Genomic DNA, 14,045 nt, shown 5'->3' with positions numbered 1-14,045 from the left:
GCCGTTGCAGCCATTTTGGGAGGGAACCAGCAGATGGAAGACCTCTCTCTCTCTCTGTTTCTACCTCTCTCTATAACTCTGTCTTTCAAATAAATAAAAATAAATCTTTAAAAAAATACTTTTGCAAATTTTACAAACCTTGGGGCCATATAAGCACCAGGTCATCCTGGCTGCTGTGCTTTGGATCCAGCTTCCTGCTAATGTGCCTGGGAAATCAGCAGAGGATGGTCCAAGTCCTTGGGCACCCACACCCACATGGGAGACCCAGAAGAAGCTTCTGGCTCCTGGCTTTGGATTGATCTCATTCTGGCTATTTGGGTAGTGAACCAGTGGATGGAAAAATCTCTCTCTCTCTCTCTCTCTCTCTCTCTCTCTCTCCCTCCCTCCATCTGCAACTCTGCTTTTCAAATAAATTTTAAAAATAAATATTTAAAAAATAAAACTAAAAGTTTTACAAACCTTTTGGATATAGTGCTATAATTTATAGTCACTTCCACATGCAGTTATTCTGTTGCTGGCTCTTCTACTTTCAGAATATTCCCACTGTCCACTGTGCCAGTTCACCCACAGTAATAACATCACATATGCATCCTCAATTAAATGAGTCACCATCCAAGAAAAGTTCAAATGTCCTCTAATGGTATCTCACAAAGTTGGGTAAGGTCAGAACTTAAGATCCATTGGTGACTCTGGAAATCAATTCTTGGTAATCTAGTATCAGAGTGGAGCCTATAAATCATTAAGTAAAGCCAATGAGAAAGTCATACCCTTTGATTTCTCTGCAGCCTAAACTAAGGAGGGCAAATAACTTGGGCTTTTATGTCTTTTATAAATGTCCTTTATTTGATCTTAATTAGTAATGACAATTTTTTAACTTCAATTTTTCTTCATTTGTTACTCTAGTTAAAGTCAAGGTTTGGTTTTCCTTTTTATTACATTATAATCAGAAGAGAAAAACAAATGCTAAATAAAACCATGTTCCAGAAATACCCAGAAGCTATCAGAAAAATACAAGGTTTAGCAAAGCAATTGAACCTGAGGGTAGAGAAAGCTTTGCTACAGCCAGAGGAGCTAAGCGTTGGGGGAAGTTAATACTTCTTCAAGAGTTGTACTAAGAACATTAAAAATACTTTTGCCAAGGAAGGGTATCAACATTTTAATCTACCTTACACTGATAAAAAGAAAAACATAGCAAGGCGAAGGCAGGGGCAGTGTTTCACAGAGCACGGCCCGCGGAAACAAAACACCCTTTGTTTCGGGAATATTGCACCTGCATTAAATTTACTGCTGACATCTCTTCGTAGAAATTTGATTTTTTCTCTCATTCTCCTACCTTTTATTGTTTTCAACACTGAGGAATGTGAGGCATGCCAGTTGTCCTACTTGTGGCTGCAACATTTCTGTCTTCCACCGTGAAAGAGAACAGGGTTTCCTCACCTCCTTCGCCATCAGCACGTCGTCTCAGCAATGCACCTGCGCCGGTAACACTACACTCTACCTTGCAGAACTTCATACTTCTGTGACAGACTCAAGAGATCAATTTCCTGTAGATCTGGGCCTCAGAGACTGTGCCCTGTTCTGACAAGGAGGTCTCTTTCAAATAATCCTCATGACGAGGGGCAGCTCAAATGCAAACTCAGAATCGGTAGAAGAGCTGTGATATCAATATCATAAAGGAAGGAATCATGGCCATAGGCACAGTAGCTGTGAGTTTGGTTTTTTAGCTTATATTTATGGGAAGGGGTGTCCTCAATCTCAATGGTAACATAGTGAGTTGACTTTGAAATTTTTGTTTTCTGAAATTGTCAAAGAAGAGGATGTGTGGTGGATAGCTCATAGGATGACTTTTTTTCAGAACTTACTTTACCTATGAAACTGCTACCTATTGTAGATTAGTTCAGCTTTGATACTTATGCTTCTGCTCTTGAAATTTCCTCTGCAAAACTGTAAAGGCAGAGTTTATACCAATTCAGTATCTTGGGCTTATTTTTATTATTATATCTGCAGTTATGCTTAGCTGTTATTTATTGAACTATCATCTCCTCTCCTGGACTGTGAATTTCCTAGGACAGAGCTGGGCTGTATCTCTTGGTTCTTAGCTGCTAAACTTGTATTCCCTTCTTGTCAAATCCCTAATAAATGTTTGCCTTTTTATTAGATTAGTGGATTGTCAACCAGATTGGTCACCTACTACGGGATCCTGGAGGTACAATAACACTTCTTATTAAAGCCATGTCAGTTTGCTTTTGACATAAAGCTCAGGAATTTATCTTGAATTGGAAAAAAAAAAAGAAGAAAGAGGAAAGGGGAAAAATGAACGAGAAGGTTGTCTAGTTTTTTTTTTTTTTTAAAATACTCAAATCACCTGGGTTCCAAGCATGGCTGTAACACCTACAAGCTGTGTGACTGAAAACTTAGTATCTGAATATTGTTTCCTTTTCTGGAAAATTGGAATATTGATAGATCCTAGAGTACTGAATGAGAAAATGGATGTAAAGTCCTTAGAATTCCTAGCTCCAGGGAAAAATTCAATAAGTTATGGCACCATGTGTTAGTTAAGCCACCACTTGGGACATCCATATCCGATATTGGAACACTGGTTTGAGTCCCACTGCCTCAATTCTGACCTGGCTTTCTGCCAATGTATCTTAGGAGTCAATTGATGATGGCCAAAGTGTTTGGGACTCTGCCGTTCATGTGGGAGACCTGGATGGAGTTTTGGGTTCCTGACTCTGCCATGGCCTAGCCTCAGCTATTGTGGCCAATGGAGATTGAACAAATGGATAGAAGATTTGTGTTTCTCTTTCTGTGTCTTTCTGTTCTTGGTCACTCTGCCTTTCAAATAAATGAAAATAAATAAAAATGTTTTTAAAAAATTAATGACTAGTGTACTAGGAGGAGAAGAAAAAACTTTGACTTCAGTATACCGAAGATATAATCTTCATGTCGTAATTTCTAAAGAGGCATGCTAAAGAAGTCTTACACTGGAGAAATTACCTTCAGCCATCTGCTTCTCCTATCCATTCAGAATTCACCAGGCAGACCCTGACTTCTGACCTATTGTTTGCTTTCTGAATACCTACAATCCTTTCTCTGTAACTGCAACGGTGCCAGAGGTTGGTTAATTTTGGCAAGAGTAGAATTGAAATGGAAACCTTTAGATGTCCTTTCTCCAATTAGGATCATGCACTCACTTCTTATTTTATTATATAACCTTTAACATGAGAATACTGTAAGGCAGGCATCATCCATGTACCTCTGTTTAATCATCTGGCTTATTTCCAAGTTATACCTGTGAGATTTCAGTTTAACATTAGCTCATAAATGAGTCACGCCATTGTGAGCATTTCAAGCACTTTCCCCATTTCTCCTAAATTTTCATGCTTATTAAGAAATCTGGAAAGGGAAGCTAATATTTTATGCCCCAAAATTTATTTCTGCTTGTGTAACTTTCCATTGAATCCTTATAAATGTTACCTAATTTTACCCCTTTTCATTAGATAATGAGGTCATGCTTTTTTGTTAAAAAAAGAGAGAGATTTATTTATTTGAAAGGCATAGTTACAAAGAGAGGGGGAGAAATGAAGAGAGACATCTTTAATCTGCTGATTCACTCCCTAGATGGCTGCAATGCCCAGGGCTGAGGCAGGCCAAAATCAGGAGCCAGAAGCTTCTTCCAGCTCTCCCAGGTGGATGTAGGGGCCAAAATAATGGGCCATCTTCTACTGCTTTTCCTAGACCATTAGCAGGGACCAAGATTGAAAGTAGAGCAGTCTGGACACAAACTAGAGCCCATATCAGGAGCCAGCATTGTAGGCTCTAGCTACCCACTATGCCACAGCTCTGGTTTAAGGTCAGTTTTTACTGTTCACCTTATGCTGTTTGAGGTTGATCATATATGATTCCTGGAAATTCAGTTTTACCAGTTTCTCTTTTTCTAACTCTCAGAAGTTTCTGACATGAGCAGGCCTGCATATTGTGCAAACATGCCCTCAATGTTGACTATGCCCAGTCAGTTTTCTATTATAGATTTAGAATCTTCCTCCTGCCATCAAGAGCCTTGTTTCCCCCAGTCTGCTGTTGCTGTCACTTATACTAGCTCATCTTGGGGCACAGACTCTCTGCTCAATCCCTCCAAATAATAGCTGAAACTTGACCATATCTTATTAAAGTCTTGGGGCAGTCACTGTGGCATAGTGAGTAAACCTGCTGCCTGAAGTGCCAGCATCCCATGTAGGCATCAGTTCTAGTCCCGGCTGCTCCACTTCCAATCCAGCTCTCTGCTATGGCCTGGGAAAGCAGTAGAAGATGGCCCAAGTCCTTGGGCCACTGCACCCACATGAGAGACCCGGAAGAAGCTCCTGGCTCTTGGCTTTGGATCAGCACAGCTCTGGACATTGTGGCCATTGCAGCCATTTTGGGAGGGAACCAGCAGATGGAAGATCTCTCTCTCTCTCTCTCTCTCTCTCTGTCTCTGCCTCTACCTCTCTGTATCTCTTTCAAATAAATAAATAAATCTTTTTTATTTTTTCAATTAATTTTTATTAAGTACTATAAAGCACATTGCATGTTACATAATACATTACACAACCTTCTAACAGGGGTAGATGACCATAAATGAGTTATTTTCCATCAATCAGGAAAATGCTTCTTTAATCAATGTTCTCCAAACCCTTAGTCACATAGTGACGATTAACTCCAGAGATGCACTTATCTCTTTCCATCAAACTCCACTGATAATGAAAATGAGCAATCCTTTTTTCCTTGTGCCCATTAGTGAACTTGTTAATGTGCGCGGTGGCCGCTTGGGGGATACTCAAACACACGGCCATAATGGCAACTCCAGGCAGAATCTTGAACCACATCTCTGCACCGCTACCTAAGCCAAAACCCTACTTTTAGGTCCCTAAAGGTGACCGGGACTCCGCTTTCTTCCCGGTAAGCCCCGCAGCAGCCCATGAAAGGGCGGAGCCACGCACTCCACAGGAAGCCACGGAGTCCGGCAGGGTTCAAGAGTGGCTGGCGCTAATAAATAAATCTTAAAAAAAAAAAAAAAAGTCTCAAGGATAACAAAATGGCCTTTAAACTGGTTGCCAGTTATGGCTTTTGTAAGAATGCAGAGGCTCAGTCTTTCCATAGGAGCCTCATGTTGGATTTCTCTGTCTACATGTGGTCCTGTTCCCATGTTGCGGGACTGGGCTTATTCCCGACACATCTTCCAATGGTAGTGCCTCCACCATGGCTCCCTTCGTCCGTTCAAAGTCCTTTTCTAGAAGAAGGAAGGGGCATTTCTGCTTTCTTATCAGTCCAGAGCCTGCTCCCAAATCACTAGTTTCTCATAGGAGAGAGATTTTCTGCAATGTTTCACACTGAAACTCTTCTTTCTTCTCATGGGAAAGCTTCCTAAAGAGTGTCATCTTGCCTTTGAACTCCTGACACACAATCGTCCGTCATGTGTCTATTTTGTGAATAATGTATGCTATTCAGCTTCAATAGTTCAGTTCAGGTTTGCCCCTGTCCTTCCTAGCAGGGGGAAGATCACATCCTTCTGGCTCACTTGATACTCTGCTCTCAGTCTACTCTCTATGAGGACTTAGATGAGAAGAAAAGAATACAGCTCTCAAGAATGAGTAAGACATGTCAGAGTCAGGGCATTGCAATCCATATTTTGATTTGCTAAGGTAAATTTCCTAATGTGCATTATAGAAATTGAGCTTTGTCTACCCAGAAGACAACTTCTATGAGTCAAAGCTATTTGACTTTTGAATCGCATTGTCATCAATCTATCAATCTATCAATTCAAGAACAAAGCTGTATACATTTGCATAATTTAGAAGCCCATGAACATATATATATATATATTTATAAAATGGAGATCTTTGATCTAAAAAGTAAACATAACAATCTACCCCTGTGGGAACAAAACAAAACAAGACATGATTTCACCTTTAAAATCAGTTTTAAAAACAGTTTTTCCTATTTCTAGCCATGTGGATATTTTTTTAATTTTTTTTTTTTTGACAGGCAGAGTGGACAGTGAGAGAGAGAGACAGAGACAAAAGGTCTTTCTTTGCCGTTGGTTCACCCTCCAATGGCTGCCACAGCCGGCGCGCTGTGGCCAGTGCACCGCGCTGATCCGATGGCAGGAGCCAGGTGCTTCTCCTGGTCTCCCATGCGGGTGCAGGGCCCAAGCACTTGGGCCATTCTCCACTACACTCCCTGGCCACAGCAGAGAGCTGGCCTGGAAGAGGGGCAACCGGGACAGAATCCGGCACCCCGACTGGGACTAGAACCCGGTGTGCTGGCGCCACAAGGCGGAGGATTAGCCTAGTGAGCTGCGGCGCCGGCCGCCATGTGGATATTTTTTAACATCTTGAGAAACTAGTCTCAGCCAAAATACTTGCACAACCATATAACAGGATATTATGTGAAAATTAATTTGAGGGCTACTTATTGACAGCTTTTTCTGTATTCTCTAAAGTAGCAATATCCTTTGCATTATTTTTTAAAAATATTTATGTATTTGAAAGATAGAATAATAGAGAGCGAGAGAGGAACAGAGATCTTCCATCTGCTAGTTCACTCCCCAAATGACTGCAGCAGCTGGGGCTGAGGCAGGCTGAGCCCTGAGCCTAGAATTCCATCTGGATCTCCCAGATGGGTGGCTGGAGCCCAAGTACTTGTGTCATCTGCTGCTTTCTAGGTATGCTAGTAGGGAGCTGGATTGGAAGTTGAGCATCTAGGACTCAAAAAGGTGCTCTGATGTGGGATCCCAGTATGCTAAGCAGTGGCTTAATCTCCTGCTTTTCATTCTATATCTCAGACACTTGCAGCGTGATGTTAAGAGGCTTTGGTACTCTAACCGCGTTGACAGTTTCTGGTGTCTGAGAGTGTGAGGAGAGAGACAGATACATTCTTGGATCAGGAAAAACAGAAAAAGTGAGATATTGGTGGAGCCCTAGAACAATAGGAATACACACATTGCCTAAGAGAAATGAAAGTTCTCAGAATGGCTAGCTTCTCCCACACATAGAAATTCCCTGTATCAGCAAGGATGTCTGAGAGCCAAGTAAAGCCTATCGTGACAGGGCCATGTCCTTGAAAGATCTCTTAGGTTAGTGAGTGCGGAGCTGCCAGGTGACCAATGGGGACCAATGATGGATGTAGCTATCTCTGTACCAGGAAACTCTGTGACCACCTAAAAACTTTGCAGATTTATGTAAGTTTAAAGGGGAAAAAAGAATTGAGATTCTATTTCTATATTTGACAATGTGAATTAAGATTCACACTTTCTTCATGAGAAAGGTATTTGTGAAATCCTCATGTCATAGTTTAAGAAGCTGAGATCTACAATGAGATTTACTAACCCAATTTCTTGCAGACATGGGTTACCAAACTTGATCTGCTCAATCTAACACTCTGCTTTTTTTTATAGATTTTCAGGATGATCAAAACCTGTGGAAACAGTTACTATTGAGTGGAGAAAATTTGCAAGTGATCTGAGTAAACACTAGGCACCAGAATCATGAACCCACTGATATTATGCACTGTGGAGGACACGATTTAATTCTTTTCTATATTCTTGATAAAAATGCACATCTTTGTCTAAAAATAGGAGCAGATCAGGCAAAGCCAAATAAAAATATTTTACGAAATACATGATTATTATTCTTTAAAATTCTAAAAGTCATGGCAGACAAGGAAAGACTAAAAAACTATTACAGACAGAAAGAAACTCAGTGGAAATAGCAGTTACAGGCAATGAGAGACTCTGGATTAGACCTTGGCAGAGAAAAAAATGCACTAGTGCCAACTTACATACAAATAATATCTATAGTTTAGGTAATAATATTGTACTATTGTTAATATACTATTCTTGAGAATTACAATTGTAAGATCTGAACTGTAGGGGAAATGATGTGAACAATGTAAAAGAATACTAGTCATATAGAACTTTTTTTTATAAATCTGAAATTATTCCAGGGTTTTGGTATAGGAGTTAAGTTGCCACTCATGGGGCCAGCACTGTGGTATAGTAGGTTAAGCCTCCACCTGCAGCACCAGCATCCCATATGAACACTGGTTCAAGTCCTGGATGCTCCACTTCCAATCCAACTCTCTGCTATGGCCTGGGAAAGCAGTATAAGATGGTCCAAGTGCTTGGGCCCCTGCACCCATGTGGGAGACACAGAAGAAACTCCTGGCTCCTGCCTTCAGATCAGCCCAGCTCTGGCCTTTGTGGCTATTTGATGAGTGAACTAGCAGGTGGGAGATATCTTTCTCCCTCTCTCTTTTTTCAAAAATCAAATGAAAATAAATTTAAGAATGTATAATTAGCTCAAAAGAAAAAGTTAAAAAATAAACAAAAATAATCAATGTTGGATCATAGAGATTTCAGAAAACTTAAGACTGATGCCTAAATTCCTTGATACAGACATTTTTGGACATGTAAGATGACTCTAAGATATCATGGGAACAGTGTCTTCTGTGCTTATAAAAACTGTAGAACATTTACCAAGCCTACATAGCACCCTTGGTGAAAAGACGATGCTGAAAATTAGCTTTGAGGCAATGCTATTCAGCAAATAGAGGGGGGAAAATTAAGCAAGCAAGCTCACATACTCTTGCAAACATGGAAGACTTTAGAGCAGATGTTTAGATGTTTAATTGAAAGACATAGTTAAGCTTCTCACACAAATAGGTCAGGATAATTCTTCCTCATGTAAGAGATATTTTGTAAGCGGATGCTTCATACTTTATAAATTTCTTTGATTGTGACTACAAAACAATTATTTGTGTTGTTAATTTGAATATATGAATTTTCTCAAAGGAACATAATTTATTCATGAAGTAATTATGGGTGGAGAAAGCACTGTGTGGAGTCTGAATCCCTAGATGTAGACTACAAAGAGATGAAGAATATTCTGGAAACATTGCTTTTGTGGCAGGATAAGGGTAGAAGAGACGGGAGACAAAAGCACGAGGTTACTGCTGAGTTCAGGCAAACTAGGAAATGGGCATTACCTATAGCAGCATCAGGATGGATGAAGAAAACTGTGTGAAATTAAGAAGAAACACTAGCAAGAAAAAGAACAAAGGTCTTTAGGATGATCTTTTCCTGTATTTTGTGGAAAGTGGTAGCAAAGAAAGGAGGAAAGGTAGAATGGGAGGGAGATTAGTGATTATGGTGGCAACATCAAGAAGAAATAAGAGAATAAAGGCAAGTACTTAGGAAAGAAACAGAGGAAGAAAGGGAAAATAAAGAATTACCAAGAATCCTCAATATACTTAAGCTTTTCCATGAGCTTTTTCTATTGTAACCACCTCTGAAAGAGTGCTACAACCCTGAAATATATCTTCATCGTTATGGGTAATATCTGCCTTAGGTATTAATCTCAATTCTAAAATAACCTAGAGCCCACATACCTCTCTTATTTTATTTTTTTCCTGAGAAATTAATCAGGAAGCAGTTTCCTTCATTATTTACAGGATGTTTTTAGGATTGCAGATATATTCAGGCACCCATAAATAAGCAAAAACAAGAGACCAATTTGTACTTCTATGGGTTACATTGTAGCTATAGCTACTGGCTGGTTCTGAAGCAAATTCTGATAAAGATCAGACTTAGAGGGATTCCATCTGTGTCCACATTACAGATGGAAAACACAGGAAGTATAATTATTCATTTAGGAAATATTTAAGAAGTCCCACTATGTATCAGACAATAGATTCTGGGCATAGAAAGAGACATAAGAAGGATCTTTGCTCAAAGAAAGAAATTGTTTGCCCTGCTGTAAGTATTGTAACAAAAGTAAAACAAGGTAGAGAGAACTTGACCTGCATGAGGGATGGGGTAGAGGGAAGAGTGCTACCTGATACAATTGATCTGTGACAAGTTCTCTGAGGAACTGTTCCTGATCAGCAAAGATCTGACACGAAAGAAATGCTAGTCATGAGCAGCCTTGGAAGAAGTGGAGAGAGAAATATTCTAGTTAGAGGCGTGGAGGTTGTAGCAGAAAACCTAGAGCCAGCCTCTCTGGGTTTGAATGAGCCCTTCCAATCATAGTTATTTGATCTAAGCTCCCTAATTTTTCTGTCCCTTTTTCCTCTTTTCAAAATGGGGCCAATAAGAGAAGTAAATGTATAGAACATTTACAATAAAGTAGCTTTTGTATTTGATAAGTAAGTAGATGGTTGCATTTGGAAGAGTATATTGATTATACTAACTTCAGTGGTTTGGAGCAGGAACTCTTAGCAGAGACAACAGCAGATGGGAAAGCTATTTAGAAACAATCAGCCTACCAGATAACTTCAAGTAATTGGGAAGAGAGGGAGGCATGATTGTCTATTGCTGCATGACAAACTAACCCAACACTAAGCACTTAACGCACTTCAGGGGTGGGCATTGTTGCTCAGTGGGATAAGCTTCTGCTTGGGACACCTGAACCCCATATTGGAATGACTGAAGTGGAATCTCGCCTTCTCTTCTGATTCAGGTTCCTGCTGATGTACATTCTAGGAGGCAGCAGATAATGGCTCAAAGACTTAATTAAATCCCTGTCACCCACACGGGAGACCCAGATGGAGGTCCTGGTTCCTGGCTTTGGCTTGGCCCAATGCCAGCTGTTGGAAGCATTTGAGGATTGAACCAGTGGATGGAAGATCTCTTGTTGTCTCTCTGTTGTTCTGCCTTACAACTAAATAAAAATAAATAGCTTTAAAAATAAATAAGTAAAAGAGCAATTCATCATTATTTCTTTCAAATTTGGAGATGGATGAGCTCAAGTAGGGGCTCTTGTGCAGTTACGGCTGATCCCTGTGAAAACTTCTTACACATTATCATGCATTAATCACTAATCATTAAATCATGATTAATCACATGAAAGATTAATCATGTACCTCAGAAGCATTTCTTCTGAGCTGACTTTCTCAAGTCACAGAATCTCCAGGATGGAGTGGAGGACCTGGAGCAGCCAGCTGCCAGTTAACCATCTCCTTTCTTAGTCTCAATACGTGGTTGGCTTGAGCTGTCTCAGAGAATGATAGTCTTGAGGTTTTCCTTCTTTTTACCTGGTAATTTCTCCTTGAATGAGAGTTCTAAGAGATGGGAAAGGAAAACTGATAGTTTCACAAGGTCTAGACTTGGGGCTTGCACAGTGAGGCTTCTCCATACTTCATTGTCTAAGAAGCCATAAAACAGTCCAAATTCCAAGAAGGGTCCACAGAGTTTAAATGTGGTTGAAGAAGTGTCAGTGCATAGACAGCTTTAATTCCTTCAAGGGATGTTGAGAGGCAGGGTTGTGTGTGTGTGTGTAGTGTGTGTGTTGTATTTCAGAAAGCCTTGAAAGACAAACATATTTGTATTTTATTTGGCATCTTAAGTTTTGACCACAGAGGTACCAAATCTCTAGAGGTTAAAACCAAAGATGAGATAAAACAAATCCCTTTTTACTAAAGTTATGGTAAAAAAACATGAGAATCATAAAAGAGGACTGAAGATAATGAATTACTCTATGACTGAAAGATTTTCATTTATATCCAAGACTTCCTCCTTGTAGAAAAATTTTGTCCTGGCCATACATCAGCCCTAAGGAAAAAAACAGATGCAATTTTGACTGTTATGGAAAGAGATAAATTTGGAGAAGGTCTTCTGCCTAATATTCAGAATTTCTCACTCAGTTTTATTGCCTTGGTGCACATACAGACCATTTTGGGGTAGGGAAATTAGGCATTCATGGATGGGTAGGATGAGCCTTTTTCATGTAGGTACAGTAGTAACTCATCTTAGGGGAGCTGCTGTGATTCTGTAGCAGTTCTTTCACAGTTATTTCTATGAAAAGGGTAGACATAATCCATTTCTATACACATTTACATAAACATCCATTGATATTTTTGTCCCTCTGTGTCATTTCTTAACTTCTGACTCAAGAATTTTAAAAGTTACTCACAGAAGGAACATTTAAACAGTTATAAAGTCTAAACCAATATGACTTTGTCATCCAAGTCCCAACCACATATGGGATTTCTGAATGGAAGAATTATTATTTTATGTGTAGGTTCCCAGCAATAATGGGATAAATATGTACTTACGGATAACATGTTACTTGCTTCATCATAAAAATTAATCATATCCCTCAAAATAGTCTCTTATTAATCATTTTCCCCAGCCACAAAGTTGAATTATTTTTTAAAGATTTGTTTATTCATTTGAAAGGCAGAGTTAGAGAGAGAGAAGGAGAGACAAAGAGAGAGAATTCCACTGCTGATTCACGCTCCCAAATGGCAGCAACAATTTAGGCTGGGCCAGCTGGAAGCCAGGAGCCAGGGTTTTTTCTGGGTCCCCAACCTGGATGCAGGGACCCTGGAATTTGGGCCATCTGCTGCTGCCTTCCTTAGCTATTAGCAGGGAGCTGGATCAGAAGTGGAGCAGACAGGACTCAAAATGTTGCCCATATGGGATAGCGGCACCACAGGCCACAGCTCAACATGCTACACCACAGCACCAGCCCCAAGGTTGTAATTTTTTTTAAACAAGCTTGCATCCTGGTTATGATTCTAAGTCATTTTAAATAATAATCCATTTTCTCATCGTAACAAGTCTGGTAAGTGAGTGCTGTTACCAACATCCCTGGTTTGGACAAGAAACACAAAGCAATCAGAAGCATAACTAGTAAGTTAAAAAGTTGGGACTCAGACCCAAGTATCTGAACACCAGAATTCACTCCCTCGAACACTATGCTGGTTGCCTGTCTCTACGTTCCCTCAACATCAATATTTTCATCTTTACAATACTCTGTCTTAACACAAGACATACACTCTCCTCTTACTATTAATGGAAGCTTCCTGAGAGCAGTACTCTCAACATTTCTCAGTGTAGCCAGCATTGAGCACTGTATTTGGCCAATAGCAAGTACTTAATAAATGCATTTGCCTAACTTGGGTTAATAATAGGATGTATAAATGATTCTTAAACCTTCTGACCTGTCTTTCAACAGAACTATATTACCCAATAATTACGATGTCTACATATGCTTTTCATTTCCAATCACGCTAGGGTGAATTTACATCTTTATCCCATTTCTGCTTTCTCCTATGTGTTTCAGCACTCACATTTTATTACTCTCTAAGAAGAGTAAAGTCTAATAAATTCTTACAATGTAAATTTGATTCCAAGACAAAGGTTAATTGGCAAAGATTACATAAGCATTAATATTGTACATGAATCAGAAGCTCACATGGCATTTCTGGATCAGATGGCTCTTAACAAAATGAAATTTTAAAGGAAATGACATCTTACACTCCAAGTAATGGCTTTTAGTCCTATTAAGAGACCATTTCTTTAGCACTAGTAGGTTAATCATGGTTGATGTATGTGATCTATAAACTCCTAGGCTAAGTTATCTATTTAAGGGTGTTGCTGACAAAAGGCCTATATTATGGGCAAGGTCACTGAGCATGTGTCGCTGGCCAATGCAACATGGACATCTGAGAATACAGAAGTCAGCAAATGTTGTTCACTTTATTCCTTCATTTTTATAGTGATTACAAACTTTATGATAGAAAACATTATACTTTAATCATTGAATGACATATTGCATTTTTAAAATAAACTTCTTGACAAATCTTTATTTTTCTTAGGTAAGAGGGCAATTTTGTGAGAAAGTCACATTCTGGTATCTCAGTTATCTCAGGTTTATTAATTTACATTCTCAGAATAATGGAGTCATTTGTTCTGAAAAGTCACATAACTGTACACAAATACATACATGTGTAAATGCACATATACTCATATATACAAGTACCTTAAATACTTACAATATTTGAAAACTGTTTCCTCTGAACATACTCATATACAAATGCTCTGATCTAAACCTTCTCAAAGATAAATTTATTTAGGATTGTGTATCATTTTATATTGCTTGCTTCATGTATATAATTCCAATAAAAGCTGAAGCAATTTTTTATAGCTGGGACAGCACACAATTTGGGGATCTAATCAACTGCAGACCCCAAGGCTTCATCTCTTAGAATGATGTTACCTGAAC

At 39.3% G+C, this 14,045-nt stretch overlaps 1 long non-coding RNA gene and 1 pseudogene across 1 annotated transcript in view; one reads left to right on the top strand and one right to left on the bottom strand.

Annotated features, from left to right (window-relative positions):
* Nucleotides 1-10,707, top strand: part of LOC149124538 (uncharacterized) — a 33,976-nt gene extending 23,269 nt beyond the window's left edge. Inside the window, exon 4 of the long non-coding RNA XR_016213729.1 lies at nt 10,497-10,707. This is a non-coding gene — a long non-coding RNA (uncharacterized LOC149124538). The remainder of the gene's footprint in view (nt 1-10,496) is intronic.
* On the bottom strand, nt 4,519-4,943 carry LOC108177067 (NADH dehydrogenase [ubiquinone] 1 alpha subcomplex subunit 1 pseudogene; annotated as a pseudogene).
* Nucleotides 10,708-14,045: the final 3,338 nt, after the last annotated feature.

The sequence above is a fragment of the Oryctolagus cuniculus genome, chromosome 9 (genome assembly GCF_051225735.1).
Source record: "Oryctolagus cuniculus isolate XC-2025 breed Fujian yellow rabbit chromosome 9, ASM5122573v1, whole genome shotgun sequence".
NCBI lineage: Eukaryota > Metazoa > Chordata > Mammalia > Lagomorpha > Leporidae > Oryctolagus > Oryctolagus cuniculus.
Note: the sequence above shows the minus strand (reverse complement) of the source record. Positions and strands in the feature narration are given on the sequence as shown.